Source organism: Muntiacus reevesi, chromosome 16 (genome assembly GCF_963930625.1).
Source record: "Muntiacus reevesi chromosome 16, mMunRee1.1, whole genome shotgun sequence".
Lineage (NCBI taxonomy): Eukaryota > Metazoa > Chordata > Mammalia > Artiodactyla > Cervidae > Muntiacus > Muntiacus reevesi.
In genome coordinates, this window is record NC_089264.1 from 56,968,400 (window position 1) to 56,979,767 (window position 11,368).

The following is an 11,368-nucleotide window of genomic DNA, read 5'->3' on the forward strand; positions in this document are numbered from 1 at the left end:
CACCTTGGCAGGAAAGTTATGACCAACCTAGACAGCATATTAAAAAGCAGAGACATTACTTTGCCAGCAAAGGTCTGTTTAGTCAAGGGTATGGTTTTTCCAGCAGTCATGTATGAATATGAGATTTGGACTATAAAGAAAGCTGAGCACCAAAGAATTGATGCTTTTGAACTGTGGTGTTGGAGAAGACTCTTGAGAGTCCCTTGGACTGCAAGCAGATCCAACCAGTCCATCCTAAAGGAAATCAGTCCTGAATATTTATTAGAAGAACTGATGCTGAAGCTGAAACGCCAATCCTTTGGCCACCTGATGCGAAGAATTGACTCATTTGAAAAGACCCTGATGCTGGGAAAGATTGAAGTCGGGAGGAGAAGGTTGGATGGCATCACCAACTCAATGGACATGAGTTTGAGTAAACTCTGAGAGTTGATGATGGACGGAGAGGCTGGTGTGCTGCAGTCCATGGGGTTGCAAAGAGTTGGACATAACTGAGCGACTGAACTGAACTGAATAGAGTGTTTAAGGGATCTTCCCACGTGGTGCAGTGGTAAAAATCTGCCTGTCAATGAAGGAGACGCAAGAGACAAGTGTTTGATCCTTGGATCGGGAAGATCCCCTGGAGTAGGAAATGGTGACCCACTCCACTGTTTTTGCCTGGAAAATTCCATGGACAGAGGTGAGCGGTGAGCTACAGTCCATGGGGTTGTAAAGAGTCAGAACGCCTAAGCACACACACATGCGAATAGACCATAAGTTAGCTAATACTTACCTGGAACGTTACTAGGATGGTCAAAGATTTATGTAGTATTGAAGAATATTTTCTTACCCTGAAGATTAAATGACTCATGAGAAAAAGTCAAATGACAACATGTCAGATGAGGTCCTTGAAATTTGGTTTTATGAGATTTTCTAAAATCATAGTTCCTGGGTTATCAAGAACTCTCAAAATAAGAAAATAATCTTTTGAGGGCTTTCCACAGGCTCTTAAACCTACAGAATAATTCCTTCTTTGATAGTCTATAAATTAAGCTCTGGCCCAAAAGCCACAAAAAAGGCAAAGTACTTCTGTTTTCAGAGTTTTTCCACCATCAAAGACGGCAGTACGTACCTTCTTTCCTTTAACATGACAGAGGTCTTTGTCTAGACCCTGGATACTCAGGGACCATCTCTCTCTAGCCCCCATTCCCACCCACTGTGGTCAGTTTTGAAAGTTGCAGCTAAACCTTTGCTGTCTGGAAAGTGAAAGTGTGAGTCAGTCAGTCGTGTCTGACTCTTTGCGACCCAACAGACTGTAGCCCACTAGGCTCCTCTGTCCCTAGAATTCTCCAGGCAAGAATACTGGAGTGGATAGCCATTCCCTTCTCCAAGGGATCTTCCTGACCCTGGGATCAAACGTGTGTCTCCTGCATTGGATGCAGATTCTTTACCATCTGAGCCCTGTCCAGAAATAAGTCCTCAAACCCGCACCAGCTATCATGTTCAATACCAGCAGTATACTTTGATGCCTTATTCTTTGGTCTTAAGTACTAAGAGAGAATTCAATGTTAGTGCCGGAATTAATAGAAGAGCATTGCAGTTTAAAGAACCAATTTTGAAGTCTAACCCCAAGTCTGCTTCATCACTAACTAGTTATATAACCATGGACAAATTATTTAGCTTCCATAAGTATAAAATTTTTCATGTATAAAATGAGATGGTGTTAGTCTTTTGATTATAAGAAACAGAAAATGGAAATCAAACTGACTTATTAAACACACACATGTGCACACACTGGATTTATTAGCGGCCATAACAGCGTAACTGCAGGAGCAGACAACTGAAGAGCTTGTTTCAAATGTGGCCAACTGAGGTTCTAAGATTCTGGTGTAGGAAGTTTTTCTCCACACCTGAGTTCTGCTTTCTTCTGTGTTGGCCATATTCTCAGTCAAGATCTTCATAGAAAGGGCAAGATGGCCACAATAACTCCCAGCTTCCATTGAAACAGCTTTAACAAACCGAGTAAAAGAAATGCCTCTTTGCCAAGAGCGCCAGCCAAAGTCCCAGTTCAGTTCAGTTCAGTCTGTCAGTCGTGTCCAACTCTTTGTGACCCCATGGACTGCAGCACGCCAGGCTTTCCTGTCCATCACCAGCTCCTGGAGTCTACTCAAACTCATGTCCATCCCGTTGGTGATGCCATCCAACTATCTCATCCTCTGTTGTCCCCTTCTCCTCCTGACCCCAATCCCTCCCAGCATCAGGGTCTTTTCCAATGAGTCGGCTCTTCGCATCAGGTGGCCGAAGTATTGGAGTTTCAGCTTCAGCATCAGTCCTCCAATGTATAGTCCCAGAGTGACTGTTATTGCCTTTGATTGGCCCAGCTTGGGTCCAAGCCCATCTTTAAACCAATTGCTGTGGCCAGGAAGATGCTTGTTTTCTTTAGCAAGGCTTCAGTCATAAGCCCACTGCCGGAGTTGGGGATGGGATCTGACTACACAGATGACTACACAGATGACTACTACTCATCTGACTACACAGATGGAGATAGTTCTTAGACGGTTCTTGGAAGAAAAATTGAGTTGCTGCTTGTAGATGAAGGGACAGTAAGTACAGGCAAGACTAAAAATAAAACACAGCTAATCTATAACTGTCTGCTACAGTGGATAATAACATCTACTTCTCCCTCATTGAGTTTTTATGAGAATTAAATAAAAATGCAAGGAGAGCACCTGGCCCAGTGCCGGGCACACTGCAAGAGCTCTGTGACATTAGCTCTTACATTAGCTATTATATTCCTCAATAAATCTTTGTGGAATGAGTGTTGAATGTTAGAAAAGGTTCAGTAGTTACCACACAGAATGGATGGCATTTCACATATTTAGTGAAAAATCTTAGAAGAGAAGTGGCAGCTCACACACCAAGTCCAGGACTGATGACTTGGAGTGCTGTGTTGAGAAGGATTCCGAGGCTGAGTCTTAACCCATCATGAACCCATGTTCGCTAGGAATGCCTTTACACCCTCGAGTTCTCCTTCTACAATAAAATCTAGTACACAAGGTTACTTAGAAAGCGCTTTCACTTAACTTTGTGTTGGAAAGTTATTAAAATATAGAACTACACACAGACTTTCAATCCATATGAGAAAGGTCAGTAAGGACCGTATCATGTGTATTCAGAGAAAGAAGAGGGCAAGCATCAGCCTCCTGAGCGCTTGTAAATTCAGTGTTAGCACACAGTCGAAGCTCGGTCAATTTTTTTTTTGCATTGAGCTGAAAATAATTATGTTATGCTGAAATTCTTCCCATGGAACCCAGGGGATACTGGTAAAATTAAACTTGAGTAGTGTTAATGTTTTGTTCATAGGTTTCATGTATTTTTGCATATATTTCATGGCATTTATATTAAATTCATAAATAAAATATTCCTCTGTTGGTATGAACTCAATAAAGCATTTTAAAATAACAATAAAAATGTCCTCCTGCCCTCTTCTATATTTATCAGTAATTCCCCTGATTTCTCAGCTCTTTAAGACTTAATGAAAGAACTATGCAGGGTGGCAAGTGATGATAGCAGATGTGGTCTGGCCAGTCAGAGCAGAAAAGGCCTTATGTGCCCTGTGTGCAAGGAAACAGAACTGGTCTTCTGACCTGGGCCCTTGACCACTTGCCTTCTGATAGAATGCTCGGGCACAACGTCATGAAACCCATGCAGCGTCTTCACTACACACTCTGGAGAACGTATATTAGAAGTGCCTGGGACGTCCCTGGTGGTCCAGTGGCTACGAATCTGCCTGCCAATGCAGAGGACATGAGTTCGAGCCCTGGCCCGGGAAGACCCCACATGCCGAGGAGCAGCTAAGCCCATGGGCCACAACTACTGAGCTCACGTGCCTAGAGCCCATGCTCCACAGCAAGAGAAGCCACTGCAATGAGAAGCCCTCACATCACAGCTAGAAAAAGTCCAAGTGAAGCAATGGAGACCCAGCACAGACTATAATAAATAAACAAGCAAATACATAGATAAATAAAGTTTATTTTAAATGCCTACATCAATGACCATTGAATGACTCAAGTATCGCTAACAGAGAGAGTCAAGAACACTGGTTGGGGGGCCGCAAAGGATTAGTGCCCTGTGCAGTGTCAAGAACATGGGTTTTCAAGCCAAACTCAGATTCAAACTCCAGTTCCACCAGGACTTTTAGTATGTTACTTCATCTCTCAAAGCCTCAGTTTCTTCACCTGCAAAAAGGAGCTAAAAGTTTATTAAAAATAAAGAAATAGCTTCATAGATTACTGTGAGTAAACAAAATCAAGGCCTTAACATATGGTAGGTGCTTAATAAATAGTAGCTATTTGTTATTGTTGTTTTGAGTTTAAGCCCCTGCTCAGAGGATGTTAGTGGGTAAAATCATAAATAGAACGAAATCTTGTAGATTAAATTAATTGCATGCACAGACATGTTTGCACACATAAAATTGTGGGTTACTTATTGCTACATTTTATTGTTGTAATATTCTCCAAAATCTCACTCCAAGAATTTCTGAAATTTTATCACCAGTATGGCATGATATAAAAACAGTCCATTCCATTCTCTTTAGAATGCTATTTGAAGATTTATTTCCTCTTGGATGTCTTTAGGAGTCCTCTTATATGCACTGGGTCTGCTCTGTACAAACAATATTACTAAACCCAAGAGATGTCTATATAATTAACTACTCAAACCCTGCTTTGCTCTCACTTTCCCCCTTTTGTATATTGGGTATATGATGACACAGTGTAGGGAGAATTTATTTTCCCATCACCTGGCTGCTGAGGCCATAGGCCCACCTGGCTCACGGCCAGGAGCTGACAAAGAAAGATGATATAAGGACAAAAAAAAAAAAAAAAAAAAGAGGAAAGTATTGGAGGCAGCTCAGCTCCCTGGAGGGTAGAAAATGCCCCATCCTTAAAGTACCCCCAACAAGGGTACCCCCAACAAGCTGCATGCCCTGGACCAGCCATTTCTAATAGCTCTCCTTTGTAAGACATGAATTGGTTCAGGAAGACTTCTTACAATGGGTAACTTAGAACATCTACACACACATGATCTCCAAGACTTCTTGTTGCAATATTTCGCAATCTGATTTTGAACTGGCTGATTATTTCATCATCAGGTGGATGCAGAAGAATTACAGAGTCCAACACAGCTGATGTCCACTCTGCTGTAAGAACTGAGAGCATGCTCAGCCCCCTAAGGGTTTGAGGCTGAAATAGTTACATAAAGAGGAAGCTGCACTTCCACTCCTGAAAGCTCAGCAGTCTTCAAGCAAATTAAAAACAGGATCTGAGAGTTTAACTCTGAGAGAAATTTGGTCAAACCAGATTAAAAATGAGGTCAAGATAGATGCAAACTGAAATGATTCCTCAGGCGGGGGCATGTACGTCTTTTAATACATCTTCATAGTGACACGGGGGAAAAGTGAGGGAGATGGGGCCAGACTTTTGCTTGGAGATTTATTTTTGGAATCAATAAAACCTACCATTTGGAGACTATTTCCTTTGTGCCAGGCTTACTTCATTTAATCCTTGTGACATCTCTATGCCTGTGGTTGCCCTTTGTTAACACAACAAGAAGCTGAGACTCAGAAAGACTATATAATATCCCCAAAGTCATATGGGAAGGGGGCATTTAATAGCCGAGTACCTCACTATTACATTTACTATGTTGTTGTTTAGTCACTAAGTTCTGTCACATTTTACTACACAAGGCAGAGTCAAATATTTTAATTAACCTATTAGTCACCTTTTGAGATTAAAAAAAGAGAAATTCTAAATATATTTATAACTATATGTTTAATATTGTGCCACTAATGTATATTTTTATCCGATCCTTAATTTTATTTTTTTAAATGAAAGATTCATTAATAATTATCACAATCATAGGCAACTTATTAAATATGCACTGTGTAATAAAGTAGTCTTAAAAAATGGTTTTTGCTATATGGGAAAAGAATACCAAAAAGAGTGAACAAGCAAATGGCAATCCACTCCACTATTCTTGCCTAAAATTCCATGGACAGAGGAGCCTGGCTACAGTCCACGGGGTCACAAAGAGTCAGACATGACTGAGTGCACACGTCCATGCACACACGTGTGTATATATGTAACTGACTCACTTTGCTATATGCCTAAAACTAACACATTATAAATAAGCTATATGCCAATAAAGTTACTTTAAAAATAAAATAAAATAATTTCTTTTGAAGACATCAAATCTTAATCTCTGCAACAATTTATATGGAAAAAGTATCTTTGAAGATGATTAAGATAAGAGTCTTGAGATGGGGAAACTGGACTGAATTATCCAGATGAGCCCTAAATGCAATCACATGGATTCTTTTTTTTTTTTTTTTACTAAAGTATCTTTGACGTACAATATATATGTTACAAGAGTACACTATAGTGATTCACAATTTTTAGAGGTTATACTCCATTTTTCTTGCACAATATTTGCTATATTCTCCATGTTGTACAATATATCCATATAGCTTACTTTATACCTAATCATTTGTGCCCCTTAAGCCCTGACTCCTCTATCGCCCCCCTCCCCTCTTCCTTGTCCCTACTGGTAACCACTAGTTTCCACTCTATGTCTGAATCACAGAGATTCCTATAAGAGAGAGGCAGGGGGAATTAGGCAGAAGAGAAGGCAAGACGATCATGGAGGCAGAGATTAGAGTAATTCAGCCACAAGCCAGAAAGAACAGTAACAGTCACAAGGACCTGGAAAAGGCAAGGGACTGATTCTCCTCTGAAGCCTCTAGAAAGAGTGCAACTCAGCTGTCACCTTGATTTTGACCCAGTGATAATGGTTCCCAGCCTCTGACCTCCAGAACTGTGAGAGAATGAATTCCTATTGCTTCAAGTCACAGAGTTTGTGGTCATTTTTTACAGAAGACCTAAGAAACGAATTCATGTATCATGCCCTGTGTGAGGTGTGTGTGTGTATTCTCTGTTCCTCACACTAATAATATGAAATAAGCACTTTATGTTTACAGATGAAGGAAGAGACACTTAAATAGGTCACAAACCCAGATTGAAATCACACAGCAGATCTGGGCTTTGAGTTCTGCTCTGGACTCCATGCACTCGACCAAGCCCCCTCCCTGATGAGTCATTAATACCCTTAAAGTGAGTTTGGATAAGCATCTCGGGATAAATATTGGAGGCTTATTGGAGTTTTATTTATAAAAGGAATTTCAAAACCCTTGAAGGTAGATTCCTTAAGATCCCAAATTATCTGAGAAGTTGACCAAGTCTACTCAATCTACAGTGTATCACATATACCTACATGCCTATACTAACAGCCATGGTAAGAAATGCTCTATAACAATTAACCCTCCTGGCCAAGAAAAACCCACTCCTGACGGTTGGAAATTTCTACAACCTCCTAAAGGAAATGACCATAAAAAGCTCAGTCCAGATCCATCAGCAGTGTTATCGAACATAGAATTTTTGAAAACTCATAACTTGACATATAGCCTAAATTCTAAACCGGCCCCTGTTGAAGAAAGAAAGGATGATGCAAACATTGAACAGTGTTGGTCATCACTTGACATAGCTTGAATTCTAAACCGGCCCCTGCTGAAGAAAGAAAGGATGATGCAAACATTGAACAGTGTTGGTTTCAGGTACATATTAGAAGGTGGTATGCTAACGGCCCTTCCTAAATGCAGTGTCAGCCTGAGTACTCCTTATGGACTGATGGTTTCTTTCAGGCAATAAGAAGTCAAACCACAGAAAAGAAGATACCAAATAAAGAATCCATGCCTCAGTTTATAATCATCTCATCACTTGTGTTTATAAAAAAAGTTATCAGTATATTAACATTTTTCCCTCTATGACTAGATTCAATACACATATTCTGAGATATTTGCAAGGCAGTGTGTGAGTTGCTGCATAATGTAAAGACAAAAACTCCTAATGGAGTTTATAGGCTAGTTAAGGTAATCACAGAGACTAACCCCTACATGGTACTTCCTTATGTACCTGTGTTCTAAATGCTTTCCATGAATGCAGTCCTCACAATGAGCCTAGTACTACCACTCCCATTTTACAAATCAGGAAAACAATGTTTAGAGTGATTAAAACTTGTCCATGGTCTTCCAGCTAATAAGCAGTTGAGCCACGATTTAAGCCAGACAATCTAGTTAAGAAATCCATGCTCTTTTAACTCTCTCATATGCTGGAACCATACGAGAGAACAGTTGACCAGAACATAAAGTGGGGAGAGATAATAGTTATAGGAAATGTACATGAAAAGTTACCTGAATGTTTATAGGAAACTGCATCTTGCCATCCCCTTTCAGCTTGGATTAATCTTCCAACTCTTCAAGCACTTTCAACACAAAAACCTAGTGCTTGTGGCTCAGGACCTTTGCATCACTATTTCCTCTGCCTGGAATTATTTTTAAGTATATTAGAATTAACTTAATTGCTTTAACTTAATGAAAAATAATCATATTGATTTTATTCATTATAATGATTAGCACATTTATTTATTAAAATTATTTTACGTGCTTGTTTGGTAGCTTATTCGTCCATTTTTCATTCGATTCCAGCTCCATGAAGATGGGCCTCATCTCTGTCATGTTCAGCATTGAATCCCGAATGACTGCCCCGTCACAGGCCCTCAATTTGTGTTTGTTATGGTTGCACAGTTGCAGGACTTAGAAAGCATTCATGCAAGTGATCATTTCGAAACCATGATTTTCAACTGCAGGGTTGATGGGGAAGGGGATTCACTTGCAGGAAGCAGGATCAAATTTCCCTTTAGTGAAAGTGAAAGTTGCTCAGTTGTGACCCACTTTTGGGGACCCCATGGACTTTAAAGTCTATGGAATTCTCCAATCCAGAATACTGGAGTGGGTAGCTTTTCCCTCCTCCAGGGGATCGTCCCAACCCAGGGATTGAACCCAGGTCTCCCGCATTGCGGGCATTTTCTTTACCAGCTGAGCCACAAGAGAAGCCCAAGAATACTGGAGTGGGTAGCCTATCCCTTCTCCAGTGGATCTTCCTGACCCAGGAATCAAACCAGGGTCTCCTGCATTGCAGGTGGATTCTTTACCAACTGGGCTATCAGGGAAGCTCACTAACATGGTTATTGTTAGACTTAAGTCAGAAAATGTATTACATGAAACACTTTGTAAAGAACTGTGCATTTTTGCAGCAGTGGGTTGGTAAGCCTGGAAAATAGGATGTCTTCTGTAAACAGTATTTAATCCCCATGGACAGAGGAGGAAAGTGAGAGGCCAAAGGATGAAGTTACTTACCCAAGCAGGCGACAGCTTGTGAGCAGCAGAGCCAGAATTTGTGTCTGGTTATATTTAGGACTGGCTAGCTGGATTCCCCAGTGGCTCAACAGGTAAAGAGGACGCCTACAATGTGGGAGACCTGGGTTCGATCCCTGGATTGAGGCGATCCCGTGGAGAGGGCATGGCAACCCACTCCAGTATTCTAGCCTGAAGAATTCCCAGGGACAGAGGAGCCTCGAGGGCTAACAGTCCCCGGATCACAGAGTCGGACGCAGCTAAACACAGCAGAGCATCAGGGTTATGGGAGTACAGGGCTGAATCCTGGTCTTGATTTTAATTTGTGATATTTTGCCCCTCCTGGATTTCTTTGGTATTAATTTGATTTTTTTAAAAAAATACGGCATTAAATGGGAATTCCCTGGCAATCCAGTGGTTGGGACTCCAGGATTCCACGGCAGGGGGCCCAGTTTCCATTCCTGGGCTATATCCACTGCTATAAGTAACCATGATGAAAACAGTTGCTTTATCTCTTAAATAAAAATCAAGACCCAAATGAGGGAGTTGGAAGTGAAGATAGAAAACCTGGTGAGACTATTTTCAGAGTGAGAGTCTATGTGACTTGGCAACTGACTGCATGGTGAGAAGAACAGAGCAAAGACTTTAAGACAACACCGCGGTTTAGAGGAGTGAAAGATAAGCCTGAAGTTTCAGAACTGTGCCTCTTCAGTCAGGAGGGGGACGTCAGGAGAAGATGCTGGCTTGGGCGGGATCACGGTTAGGGGTCTGTGACCGCTAGGAGAGTCCTGGGGTTGTTCTGGCCTATTGTTAGGCGACTGACACTGTTGCGTAGCGGCATTTGAGCACAAACATCTGAAATAATTGGGCCAATGATTGGAACTTGAAAATCATTTTGTTTTAGATTTTCATGATATATTTTTGTTATTTTGGTAATAAGGTTTTGGCTTTTTGAAAATAAAAATGACCATAATGTCAGTTTCTCCTCCCTTCTGTTGAGGAAAATAAAGACAGGATTTATTTATCTGCTTAATATCTAGATTTTCCTCTTTTGATCTCACATCAGGCATCTTCAATGCTAAATATCTTTTCTCTCTCTGGGGGGTTTTCTGCCTTCATAAACCCTCGCCCAGCTACTATATTAGCTAATTTTTCTTTCCTGAAATTCCCTTTTACCTGAATTATTTAAACAGATCTTTTCTGAACTCCCTCTAAGTATTTTGCTATTTCACAAAGCACAGTATTTTAGAATGTGTCCATTTACTAGAAATGCCTCTGGAAGCCCTCTCAGCCCATTGTGTGATACAATACCCTATTGTGTGTGTGTAACCCAACTAGTCTCAGGCTATTTTTACCACACACGCTCACACTGGTTTGAGCATTTTAATTAAATCAGACCAACAACCAATCACTAACTTAGTCAGTAACCATTCACTGGAAACAGTCAAACAGATTGTGTCTGTGGATATAGCCTCAGTCTTTTTGTTAACACAGCCATTTTGGTTTTCTCCACTTAATCTCATTGAGGGCAGCCCCCTCCTTCCACCTGACTTACGACTTTCTAGGTTTCCCTGAGCCAATGAATGTTTGGGTTTCCAATTATATGTCTCCAGAGGTATTTGTTCTGCCTTCTTTCTTTTTTTCTTTCCTTTCAATGTATTTAATATATTGTGATGCATTGTATTTTTCGTTCGTTAAAACTAGTTTTTACACCAGTTTCCAGTTTAAGGTCTTATCATTTTAGTATTAGATATGCGTAGCGTCTGTATGTGTGTTAGGGCATTATAACATCCTTATCTTGGCTCCCTTTCATCTTCCCCTGATCCTGGGGATGGACGAAGGCCCCGTGTCTAATAAGTCATTTGCATCAGCATGTCCCAAATGACCAAGAGATGAGGATAGGAGAGATTAGCATGGTAATCTCATTCTGATGGATAAAATTAGCAAAGATATTCCCCACAAATGGAGAGCTGCCATTGGCGAACTGCTGTGCTTAGAATCAATTACTAAATTACTTTGAGCTCTAAGTTGACATTAACAGAAAAAAATTGCCATCGACCGAAGGGAAATAAGATAAAAAATATG